The 13,550-nt window shown below is 38.5% G+C and overlaps 1 protein-coding gene across 8 annotated transcripts in view; it reads right to left on the bottom strand.

Annotated features, from left to right (window-relative positions):
• ADD3 (adducin 3) overlaps positions 1-13,550 on the bottom strand; it is a 127,672-nt gene that overhangs the window by 35,810 nt on the left and 78,312 nt on the right. For 6 of the 8 annotated variants that reach the window (XM_065923292.1, XM_065923290.1, XM_065923298.1 and 3 more), the window contains exon 2: positions 13,435-13,480. The exons of the other annotated variants lie outside the window; for them this stretch is intronic. The gene's annotated coding sequence lies outside the window, so the exon portion shown is untranslated. The remainder of the gene's footprint in view (positions 1-13,434; positions 13,481-13,550) is intronic. 8 annotated transcript variants of the gene reach the window in all.

The raw sequence follows: 13,550 nt of genomic DNA, 5'->3' as shown, positions 1-13,550 counted from the left end.
ACTCATGTCCATTCAGTCAGTGATGTCATTCAACCACCTCATCCTCTGTCGCCCTCTTCTCCTCTTGCCCTCAGTCTTTCCAGCATCAGGATCTTTTCTAATGAGTCAGCTCCTCGCTCATTAGGAGGGAGGTGACCAAAGTATTGGAGCTTAAGCTTCAGGACCAGTCCTTCCAATGAATATTCAGGGTTGATTTCCTTTAGAATTGACTGGTTTGAACTTCTTACTGTCCAAGGGACTCTCAAGAGTCTTCTCCAGCACCACAGTTTGAAAGCATCAACTCTTTGGTGCTCAGCCTTCTTTATGGTTCAACTCTCACATCCGTGAATGACGACTAGAAAAACCATAGCTTTGACTGTACAGACCTCTGTTGGCCAAGTGATGTCTCCACTTTTTTTCCTTTTTTTTTTAATGTTTCTGCTTTTGAATATGCTGTCTAGGTTTGTCATAGCTTTTCTTCCAAGGAGCAACCTATGTCTTATACCTTATTAAAAAATTAACTCACTTCTAAGAATCTACCCAAAACAACTGAAGACAGGTATTGAAATAAAAACTTCTGCATGAAATGTTCAAAGCTGTATTACTCACAACAGCCAAAAGATGAAAACACACCAAATGTCCATCAACTGATGAATGGATAAACAATAACTGTAGTGTAGCCACTAATGGAATATTTATCCATAAAAGAAATGAAGTATTGCTACATCTACAATATAAATGAACCTCAAAAACATTAGCTAAGTGAAAGAAGCCAGACACAAAAGGCCACATGTTATATAATTTCACTTATATGAAATATACAGAAGGGCAAATCCATGGTACGGAAAGCAGGCTGATGACTGGCAGGGGTGGGAGTGGAGGAGAAATGGGGAGTGACTGCTTAATGGGCACTGGGTTTCTGTTTGAGATGATGAAAAAGTTCTGGATATAGAGAGTGGGGGTGGCTGTACAATATTGTGAATGTACTCAGTGCCACTGAATTATACACTTTGAATGGCAAATTTTATGTTATATATATTTTACCACAATAAAAAATTAACTCAAACAGAAACTATAAATCATTTAGGAAAAAAATCTTCAGGATCTAGGCCCAGGCAGTGTTCACAGATTTGACACCAAAACATGATCCATAAGAGGAAAACTGACATACTGAGCTTCCCCTCAATTTTAAATATTTATCTGCAAAAGACACTGTTAAGAAGATGAAAAGACAAGCTATAGGCCATGACAAAATATTTGCAAACCACATGTCTGACAAAGGACGAGAATGTATAATATGTAACAAACTCTCAAAACTCAGAAGTAAAAAGAAATCAAACAATTCAATTAGATAATGGGCAAAAAGACAGGAACAGCCATTTCACTGAAAAGGATACATGGCAGAAAAGCACATGGAAGGATGTTGAACACCATTCGCTATTACTGGTAGCAGACCACAGAAAGGACTGGGTGAGAAACGTGTGCTCGGTCGTGTTCAACTCCTCTGCGACCCCATGGACTGCAGCCTGCCGGGCTCTTTTGTCGTGGGATTTCTCAGGCAAGAATACTGGAGTGGGTTGCCATTTCCTTCTCCAAGGGACCTTTCAGACTCACGGACTGAATCCATGTCTCCTACACTGGCAGACAGACTCTTAACCACTGAGCCACTTGAAAAGCCATTAGTTATTAGGGAAAAACAAATTAAAATCACAAAGTATTACTACACAGGTCCTGTTCCCAGAAAGGCTAAAACAAACAAAAAATAACGATAACCTTAAATGCTGCGGAGGGTACAGAGAAACTGGATCCTTCGAACCTTGCTAGTGGCAACATAAAATAGTAAGCAATTTCAGCAAATGTTTGGCATTTTAAAAAACAAAACATGCAACTATGAAATGACTCAACAATTGATCTCCTGGTCATTTAACCCCCCAAAAATAAGGAGAACATATGTTCACACAATGTCACAATCTGTATACAAATGTTCACAGAAGTTTTAGTTGTAACAATCAAAGACCAGAAATAATCTAGATATCCTTCAACATGTAAATGATGAAACAAACTGTGGTATATCCATACTAGAAAATATTATACATGTAATAAATGGAATGAATTACTGATACACATAATAGCCTGAATAAATCTCTGCTGCTGCTGCTAAGTCGCTTCAGTCGTGTCTGACTCTGTGTGACCCCATAGACGGCAGCCCACCAGGCTTCCCCGTCCCTGGGATTCTCCAGGCAAGAACACTGGAGTGGGTTGCCATTTCCTTCTCCAATGCATGAAAGTGAAAAGTGAAAGTGAAGTCGCTCAGTCATGTCGACTCTTAGCGACCCCATGGACTGCAGCCCACCAGGCTCCTCCGTCCATGGGATTTTCCAGGCAACAGTGCTGGAGTGGGGTGCCATTGCCTTCTCCAGAATAAATCTCTAGTGAATCACAATTGAGTTAAAAAAAAAAAAAGCCAATTCCAAAGGATTACATACAACATGATTTCATTTATAACATATTCTATGAATAACAAAATATAGGAGTGGGCAAGGCGCATGCTCTGGAGGGAGAGAGGAGTACCCAGGAGGAAGGAAGGCATGGAGGATTATAAAAGAAGAGATCCTGGTGGGGATGGAACTCTTATGTCCTGACTACAGAGGTGGGTACATGAACGTACACATGAGATAAAACTGCACAGAACTAAACTCACAAACATACATACAAGTGACTTACAAGCAAAACTGTGACAATCTGAATAACACCAGTGGATTACCACAATACCAATGTCCTGACTGTGACATTACACTCTGGTCTTATAAGGTGTCACCACTGAGGGAAAGTAAACGAAGGGTGGGGCTTCCCCATCGGTTCAGAAGGCAAAGAATCTGCCTGCAAAGCAGGAAATCTTGCACTCAATCTCTGGGTCAGGAAGATCCCCTGAAAAAGGGAATGTGTACCCACTGCAGTATTCCTGTCTGGAGAATTCCACGGACAGAGGAGCCTGAAGGGCTACAGTCCATGGGGTCACAAAGAGCTGGACATGACTGAGCGATTAATACTACTTCAAGATGAAGGGTACACAGGGTCTCTGTATTATTCTTATAATTGCATGAGAATCTATGATTATCTCAAACTTTGAAAATTTAAGTTTAAAAAAGGCCATTCCATAATGATGGAAGAAGTCAAATTGCTAGTTTCTATTTCATATAAAAATGTGATCAACTCTACAGCAGAATAAAGCTTACACTGTAGTTACTTTTTGGATATTTTCTGTACCAGAATGTATTTTAAAAGCAGTTCTGTCAATACAACTAAATAAAACACATGAATAAAAATGTATACATTCCATTAGCATCAACTAGTCACTGAAAAATACTTCTCATGATGATTAGAGTCACTTTGGAACTTACTATCTGGTTACATAGTAATTTACTCAAATTAAGGACAGTCAGAATATGAAGCCCCCAGCAGAAAATAAAATACTGTAAAAAGCATTTAATGGATACTGTTCAGATTTCACTACAAGTCTTTATAAACCAGGAGACGTAGCGAGTGAAAATACTAACTCAACTGTTGGTTCTGTTAAGGAAATGTAAAAAATCTTGCTGTGGTCAGATCAATTTAATATTATTGCTTTCTATGAGAAATAAAGTCACTGAGAAGGAGCTCATTTCAGGTCCAAGAGCTAACAAGTGGTAGATCAGGGATTTAAATCTACTTTGTTGATTCAGTTCAGCCGCTCAGTTGTGTCTGATTCTTTGCAACCCCATGGACTGCAGCACGCCAGGCTTCCCTGTCCATCACCAACTCCCGGAGTTTATGAAAACTCAAGTTCACTGAGTCAGCGATGCCATCCAACCATCTCATCCTCAGTAGTCCCCTTCTCCTTCCACCTTCAATCTTTCCCAGGATCAGGGTCTTTTCAAATGAATCAGTTCTTCACAACAGGTGGCCAAAGTATTGGAGTTTCAGCTTCAGCATCAGTCCTTCCAATGAATATTCAAGACTGATTTCCTTTAGGATGGACTAGTTGGATCTCCTTGCAGTCCAAAGGACTCAAGAGTCTTCTCCAACACCACAGTTCAAAAGCATCAATTCTTCAGCACTCAGCTTTCTTTATAGTCCAACTGTCACATCCGTACATGACTACTGGAAAAACCACAGCCTTGACTAGATGAACCTTTGTTGGCAAAGTAATGTCTCTGCTTTTTAAGAAGCTGTCTAGGTTGGTTATAACTTTCTTCCAAGGAGCAGGGTCTTTTAATTTCATGGCTGCAGTCACCATTTGAGGTAATTGTGGAGACCCCCAAAAATAGTCTGTCACTGTTTTCACTGTTTCCCCATCTATTTGCCATGAAGTGATGGAACTAGATACCATGATCTTAGTTTTCTGAATGCTGAGTTTTAAGACAACCTTTTCACTCTCCTCTTTCACTTTCATCAAGAGGCTCTTTAGTTCTTTGCTTTCTGCCATAAAGGTGGTGTCATCTGCATACCTGAGGTTATTTCTCCCGGCAATCTTGATTCCAGCTTGTGCTTCATCCAGTCCAAGACTTCTCATGATGTACTCTGCATATAAGTTAAATAAGCAGGGTGACAATATGCAGTCTTGACGTATTCTTTTCCCAATTTGGAACCAGTCTGTTGTTCCATGCCCAGTTCTAACTGTTCGTTTTTTGACCTGCATACAGATTTCTCAGGAGGCAGGTCAGGTGGTATGGTATTTCCATCTCTTTCAGAATTTTCCACAGTTTGTTGTGATCTGCAGATGCAAAGGCTTTGGCATAGTCAATAAAGCAGAAGTAGATCTTTTTCTGGAATTCTCTTGCTTTTTTGATGATCCAACAGATGTTTGCAATTTGATCTCTGGTTCCTCTGCCTTTTCTAAATCCAGCTTGAGCATCTGGAAGTTCACAGTTCACACACTGTTGAAGACTGGCTTGGAGAATTTTGAGCATTACTTTGCTAGTGCGTTTGCTATGACCACTGCGTTCTCTTGGCAAAACTCTATTAGCCTTTGCCCTGCTTCATTCTGTACTCCAAGGCCAAATTTGCCTGTTACTCCAGGTGTTTCTTGACTTCCTATTTTTGCATTCTAGTCCCCTATAATGAAAAGGACATCTTTTTTGGGTGTTAGTCCTAAAAGGTCTTGTAGGTCTTCAGAGAACCATTCAACTTCAGCTTCTTCAGCGTTACTGGTTGGGGTAAGGGTTGGATTACCATGATATTGAATGGTTTGCTTGGAAACGAAGAGAGATCATTCTGTCGTTTTTGAGATTGCATCCAAGTACTGCATTTTGGACTCTTTTGTTGACCATGATGGCTACTCCATTTCTTCTAAGGGATTCCTGTCCACAGTAGTAGATATAACGGTCATCTGAGTTAAATTCACCCATTCCAGTCCATCTTAGTTTGCTGATTCCTAGAATGTCAGCATTCATCCTTGCCATCTCCTGTTTGACCACTTCCAATCTGCCGTGATTCATGGACCTAATATTCCAGGTTCCTATGCAATATTGCTCTTTACAGCATCAGACCTTGCTTCTATCACCAGTCACATCCACGACTGGGTATTGTTTTTGCTTTGGCTCCATTCCTTCATTCTTTCTGGAGTTATTTCTCCACTGATCTCCAGTAGCATATTGGGTACCTACTGACCTGGGATGTTCCTCGTTCAGTATCCAACCATTTTGCCTTTTCATACTGTTCATGGGGTTCTCAAGGCAAGAATACTGAAGTGGTTTGCCATTCCTTTCTCCAGTGGACCACATTCTGTCAGGGCAACGGTTAATAGAGTTTTGCCAAGAGAACGCACTGGTCATAGCAAACACCCTCTTCCAACAACACAAGAGAAGACTCTACACATGGACATCATCAGATGGTCAACACTGAAATCAGATTGATAATATTCTTTGCAGCCAAAGATGGAGAAGCTCTATACAGTCAGCAAAAACAAGACCAGGAGCTGACTGTGGCTCAGATCATGAACTCCTTATTGCCAAATTCAGACTTAAATTGAAGAAAGTAGGGAAAACCACTACATCATTCAGGTATGACCTATATCAAATCCCTTACAATGATACAGTGGAAGTGAGAAATAAGATTTAAGGGACTAGATCTGATAGAGTGACTGATGAACTATGGACGGAGGTTCGTGACATTGTACAGGAGACAGGGATCAAGACCATCCCCACGGAAAAGAAATGCAAAAAGGTTGTCTGGGGAGGCCTTACAAATAGCTGTGAAAAGAAGAGAAGCGAAAAGCAAAGGAGAAAAGATTCCCATCTGAACTCAGAGTTCCAAAGAATAGCAAGGACAGATAAGAAAGCCTTCCTCAGCAAGCAATGCAAAGAAATAGAGGAAAACAACAGAATGGGAAAGACTAGAGATCTCTTCAAGAAAATTAAGAGATATCAAGGGAACATTTCATGCAAAGATGGGTTCGATAAAGGATAGAAATGGTATGGACCTAATAGAAGCAGAAGATATTAAGAAGAGGTGGCAAGAATACACAGAAGAATGGTACAAAAAAGATCTTTCTTCATGAACCAGATAATCTCAATGGTGTGATCACTTACCTAGAGCCAGACATCCTGGAATGTGAAGTCAAGTGGGCCTTAGAAAGCATCACTACGAACAAAGTTAGTGGAGGTGATGGAATTCCAGTTGAGCTATTTCAAATCCTGAAAGATGATGCTGGGAAAGTGCTGCACTCAATATGCCAGCAAATTTGAAAACTCAGCAGTGGCCACAGGACTGGAAAAGGCCAGTTTTCATTCCAATCCCAAAGAAAAGCAATGCCAAAGAATGCTCAAACTACCGCACAATTGCACTCATCTCACATGCTAGTACAGTAATGCTCAAAATTCTCCAAGTCAGGCTTCAGCAATATGTGAACCGTGAACTTCCAGATGTTCAAGCTGATTTTAGAAAAGGCAGAGGAAACAGAAATCAAATTGCCCACATCCACTGGATCATCGAAAAAACAAGAGAGTTCCAGAAAAACATCTATTTCTGCTTTATTGACTATGCCAAAGCCTTTGACTATGTGGATCACAATAAACTATGGAAAATTCTGAAAGACATGGGAATACCAGACTACCTGACCTGCCTCTTGAGAAACCTATATGCAAGCCAGGAAGCAAAGGTTAGTACTGGACATGGAACAACAGACTGGTTCCAAATAGGAAAAGGAGTACATCAAGGCTGTATATTGTCACCCTGCTTATTTAAGTTATATGCAGAGTACATCATGAGAAATGCTGGGCTGGAGGAAGCACAAGCTGGAATCAAGATTGCCAGGAGATATATCAATAACCTCATATGCAGATGACACCACCCTTATGGAAGAAAGTGAAGAGGAACTAAAAGGCCTCTTGATGAAAGTGAAAGAGGAGAGTGAAAAAGTTGGCTTAAAGCTCAACATTCAGAAAACTAAGATCATGGCATTTGGTCCCATCACTTCATGGGAAATAGATGGGAAAATAGTGAAAACAGTGATAGATTTTATTTTGGGGGGCTCCAAAATCACTGCAGATGGTGATTGCAGCCATGAAATTAAAAGACGCTTATTCCTTGGAAGGAAAGTTATGACCAATCTAGATAGCATATTAAAAAGCAGAGACATTACTTTGCCAACAAAGATCCATCTAGTCAAGGCTATGGTTTTTCCAGTGGTCATGTATGTATGTGAGAGTTGGACTGTAAAGAAAGCTGAGCACTGAAGAATTGATGCTTTTGAACTGTGGTGTTGGAGAAGACTCTTGAGAGTCCCTTGGACTGCAAGGAGATCCAACCAGTCCATCCCAAAGGAGATCAGTCCTGGGTGTTCATTGGAAGGACTGATGCTGAAGCTGAAACTCCAATACTTTGGCCACCTCATGCGAAGAATTGACTCACTGGAAAAGACTCTGATGCTGGGAGGGATTGGGGGCAGAAGGAGAAGGGGGACAACAGAGGATGAGATCGCTGGATGGCATCACCAACTCGACGGGCATGAGTTTGAGTAAACTCCAGGAGTTTGTGATGGATAGGGAGGCCTGGCGTGCTGTGATTCATTCGGTCACAAAGAGCCGGACATGACTGACAAGTGAACTGAACTGAACTTAATAGTGTGTGAGATAAGTGCAATTGTGCGGTAGTTTGAGCATTCTTTGGCATTGCCTTTCTTTGGGATTGGAATGAAAACTGGCCTTTTCCAGTCCTGTGGCCACTGCTGAGTTTTCAAATTTGCTGGCATATTGAGTGCAGCACTTTCCCAGCATCATCTTTCAGGATCTGAAACAGCTCAACTGGAATTCCATCACCTCCAATAGCTTTGTTCATAGTGATGCTTTCTAAGGCCCAATTGACTTCACAATTCCAGGATGTCTGTTTGTTCATTAGAGAAGATTAACACCCATGGTCTTAATTACAAGTCAGATTCAGACAGGGGTAACTAGTAGTTTCTTTTCAAATGCTAATTCAAGCCACTATTCAGTGGCACTGAGGGGTTGAAAAGATTTTATTCAGGTCCCAGAAGAAAAAATATTCATACCAGAATTGCCATGGCTTAAAAGGGAGTCAGCATCTTCACCACACTGAGCCCTAAGGAAGCATGTTTAAAGGGAAGTAAGTAGTAGATTCTAGTTTTTCTTAACCTTTTATGCTTAATTCTAAAAGCATAAAGATTTCTGCTTCTGGGTGATATTTAAAACAACTCAGTTCTAGGACTCCTTCTCTTTAAAATTAACCAATCCTATTACACAGTCATGTCTTCTACTGCTTCAGAACAAGATGACAGCACAAACCAGTTTGAACTCCACCGGTGGGAAAAATAGTCTTTCAACAATGTTCTCTGAATTGAAAATGAGGCAGAAAACAGATTTTTAAAAAGTAATATGAAACTTAACACTATGGGTTTTCCTCTGGATATGCAGATTAGAAACAAGATATCAAGCATAAACAAAGTTCTAGCTTTAAAAATCTCATCCAAATATTTATGCAGTAACTATCTAGTATGTATGTTTAAAGAACATTAGTTTCAAGACATAATTAGATGAAACATTTTGGAATGATGGCTTTTGAACTTGTAAAAAATGGCAATCTACAGTAAGAAATATATTTTATATTGTAATCACATACAAATCCATGAGATGTACAACTGAAACAAACTCAGGACATGACACTAATACTTTCCCTTACTGTGTGGTATATTCTGATGTTTTCTATTTTAACCTCTTCCTTTAAAAAAATGCTGGTCAAATTTATTTATGATCTGCTATTAAGCTGTAATCTACAGTCTGAAAAACACTGCCCTAGGCACTCTAAGTCATGATCAGATAAGAAATAGAAAGAAGAGTGTGTGTGAGAGAGAGGAGGGAGGGAGATGGGGGGGATGAATATGAGCTAGAGAGATGGAAGGGAATAAGTGATTCCTTGATTCTTTTAACAATAATATTCATGGCAGATTATAGCAATGAGATACTAGTGCTTTGAGGGATAACTAAATTTTCCTGCATTTGAACACTTAGAAAGTATTGTCTGTGTTATTCAATAATAGGGTTTTTTTTCCCTTCATTTTTTCTTGACTCACAGCTACTTCCACTTCACTTTTTGAGATCTCTCTGCTTATGTTTGTAGTCCCCAAAAGGACAGAGTACTCCATAGCAGCGGCTGAATTGAATTATTTTACTATATCACAACTCTTTCCAAATCAATCTGGTGTGTGTTACTTCTAGGCTGAGAATGGTAAAAATAATCCTATGAAAAGTTATTACTTATAAAAAGTCTTTCCAAACTTGAAACTCTTGGTACTTTTAACAGCTTTCTCCAGAATATAAGCAAAAAGATGGGTGTACTTTTCAAGTACCAGGCCCATGGTTTCGTATTTAAAACAACAATCAAATATATGCTGAGACTTCAAAGCAGCATATTTGGTTAACAACAACAATAACAAATGCTGGTTTATTTAGTTTTTCTTAATGAAAGTTACTATAAAATTGTGAACGTATTTAAAGTTCTAGAAAACAACTTAGATTCTGCATAAACTACGACAAGCCACATCAGATCCACCAATGAAGTTTTTATTCATTTTACACTATAAAGTACATGAACTACTTTCAACTGCTAGCCAAAATTTTATACACAAATGACACGGAAATTGATAGATATGGAAAACTGAACTAGAAGTAGATAATAGCCAAGAAAAAAGAAAAAAAAAAAGCTATGGAGTGGCACTGAGTACTACAAATGGTACTTTCTAAATGCCCAAATGGAAGAAGATTTAATGAGCCCATGAAGCATTGTGATCTTATTGCTATAATGGCTACTGATTCTGAGAGCGCTCTTGGAATATTTCAGACCAGAATCAAGGAACACATTTTACTGATAAGAGGAAACTACACTCAGAAGTGTTGAGCAATTTTTCTTAAGCTACAATGCAGAAGTATCAGATACTGCTATAAAATTATATTAACATTTGTAATACTAACTTATTAGTATTACCATATCAATCACAGATAGCCCCATGGTCAAAATTTATGCCTCAAATGAAATATAAGAAATATAAGAAAAAAACAAGGCCCACCATACACAAGTATTTCATAAATACTATTGACTGAGAGGAATAGGCAATAAAGAAAGCCTAAAAATCCCAGTGCTTGTAAATGGACTTAATGTTATGATTGTCTGTCTAGCATGCACAGAAAAGTAGATGCACAAATGAGGCAGCTGCATAGTGGTGCTTTGCATGACTAAAATGGTCTAACACATTTTCTTTAAGTAACTAGACTTTTAAAAATTAAGAAGTATCTACTAACCGTATTACTAGTAAATTAAGGATCTGTCTTTTCACTTTAATTCTTTGCAGGCTCTGAAGCAAAAATTAAGAGAACAACCAGTCCAAATGTCTAGTTTTCTAGATTAGATAACTAATGAAAGAGGTCTTCATTCAGAGACATGCCCAAGATTACACACCTAACACCATCCGGGTGATCTAAGTTCTCCTAGCTCTTTATGCAACACAATATTGCTTCCTCATTCGTTGGCCTTCTTTTCTATCAGTACTCAAGCAACCCAGATAAATAAGATACATAAGAACAAGGAGTATTAGGAGATGGGCAGACCAAGAAGTTTAATAAGATAGGCAAAGATGAGTAGTATCATAAAATATCATGGAACATTCCATACAATTTTGTTTTTCAAACAAAAAGGAACTAATTAACACATGGAGGGTAAGCGTCCTTAAACTGGCTCAAGTCCATATGAAAACACCACCACCCGGGCAATGATCAGTATTTTGGAAGTTATAATTGTTACCTAGCAGATAACTGTTATGTCTTAATTAGAATTATCAGAATGACACTGACTGTGCCCTGGGTTACCAATAAATTATGTTCAGGTTTACATTTTTATCTCTAAAGTTAATTTAGTATCACTTGAAAAAGAGTTGAGGGTTTTTAAATATGTTAAGTTCAGTTCAGTCACTCAGTCGTGTCTGACTTTGCGATCCCATGGACTGCAGCACTCCAGGCTTTCCCCGTCCATCACCACCTCCCAGAATTTACTTAAATTCATGTCCATTGAGTCGGTGATGCCATCCATCTCATCTCATGTATAATGAAACAAATCCACCCTCGGAAAAAAATTATGTTGGCAGTAATTTCACTGTATAGATTAAAAAAAAAAAAAAAAAACCCTGAGATTTAGCAATTTGCCTCGGACTACCAAACAAGGAATTAACTCACAGTTATAGATCTTAATTAGGTGTGGAAGAGTGGACCAAAAAAGATGGAACAGCTCAAAGGGCTTTATTTCCTACAAGTACATACAGCTATTACAAACTTAACTACTGTCTTTCTTTACTGGGCACCTAAAAATATATTCTAGAATTAAAATACTCAGCTCCAAAACAGAAATGATAATTATTCTCAAAGTAGTAAAGCAAAAAGTCTTGGATGGCTACCAAACTGGTATAAATTTAATTCTCTGTGTTCTATTGCCAGAATCCTAAAATTGATCCAAATCATTCTTAAATTTCTGAATCCTTTTTCTGTTCTTCTGAAATGACTTCTATTGCTATTGTTTAGTTGCTAAGTTGTGTCCGATTCCTTTGAGACTCCATGAACTGCAGCCTGCCAGGCTCCTTTGTCCGTGGGCTTCTCCAGGCAAGAATACTGGTGTGGGTTTCCATTCCCTTCTCCACGGGATCTTTCTGACCCAGGGACTGAACTGGTGTCTCCTGTATTGGCAGGCGGATTCTGCACCAGTGAACCACCTGGGAAACCTTACTTCTGTTCAGTATACCTTTGAAATAAAACTATAAACTCTAAGCTTCAACACAAAAGTCTAGGACTCAATGAATCTACAGTTGATTGGCAAAAGATACTATTGATTTGGGCCTGAGTTAAAAATTCAACTTAACTCAAAAAACTAAAATAGAATACCATATGATCCAGCAATTCCAATTCTGGGTATATATCCAGAAAAACAAAAACACTAATTGAAAAGATATATGCACCCCAATGTTCAAAGCAGCGCTATTTATGTACACAAGATTCAGAAGCAACCCAAATGCCAGACAAATGAATAAAGAAGATGTGCTGCATATATATACAATGAAATATTACTCAGTCATGAGGGGAAAAAATGAAATGCTACCATTTGCAGCAATGATAGAATCTAGAGAATATTACATTTAGTGAAATGAGTCAGAGAAAGACAACTACTGTATGACATCACTTATATCTGCAATCTAAAAATAAAAAGTATATGCAAAACAGAAACAGACTGATAGATGTAGAAAACAAACCAGTGGTTCCCAAAGTCGGGAGAGAAGAGGAGGGGAGCAAATTAGGGGAATGGAGTTAAGAGATACACTCTACTATGTATAAAATAGATAAACAACAGGGATATATTGTACAGCACAGGAAATTATAATCATATCTTACAATAACTTTTAATGGAGTACAATCTGTAAAAATAGGGAATCACTATGTCGCACACCTGAAATTAATATTGTAAATCAACTATACGTCAATTAAAAAAAATCTGTCTTAAAGTCAAGGAAAACAATGCCAACAATAATAAAACAAACTAATAACAGTAACAACAACCCTTCATGTTTCTAAGGGTCTTGTACTTAACGGAAACTGATAGCTGGCTCAGCATGAGAAAGGAAACCGTATCAATTGGAGAGCACAGCTATGGGAGTATTTTGGCTTTAAACTGTTTTATAAATAAATGTAATACTTCTAATTAAGATAAACTATTTTAGCAAACATGAAAAATACACCCTGTGCTTGTATAAGTGGAACACAGTAGTAGTTCTATATACCCATAATACAATGTTGTTCAAGTAGTCCTTGCTGGGTTACACTGAGCAAAGTGATTCAAAGACTAAAGACATTCACTGTTGGACAAACAAAATGAATCTTTCTCACTAAGGTATTAACAGTTGAAGAATATTGCATTGATCAGCATTACCTGTTTGAAGGAACTATGAGCTGGTCTTCTATTTGAAGAGTAGGGGCTGTGGAAAAGAGAGAAAGTCACTTGCTTAGACATTGCTAGGACTGGAAAAAACGTTTGTCAGTAAACTG

This window comes from Muntiacus reevesi, chromosome 2 (assembly GCF_963930625.1).
Source record: "Muntiacus reevesi chromosome 2, mMunRee1.1, whole genome shotgun sequence".
Lineage (NCBI taxonomy): Eukaryota > Metazoa > Chordata > Mammalia > Artiodactyla > Cervidae > Muntiacus > Muntiacus reevesi.
The sequence above is the reverse complement of the archived record's forward strand: the minus strand, read 5'-3'. Positions and strand labels throughout refer to the sequence as shown.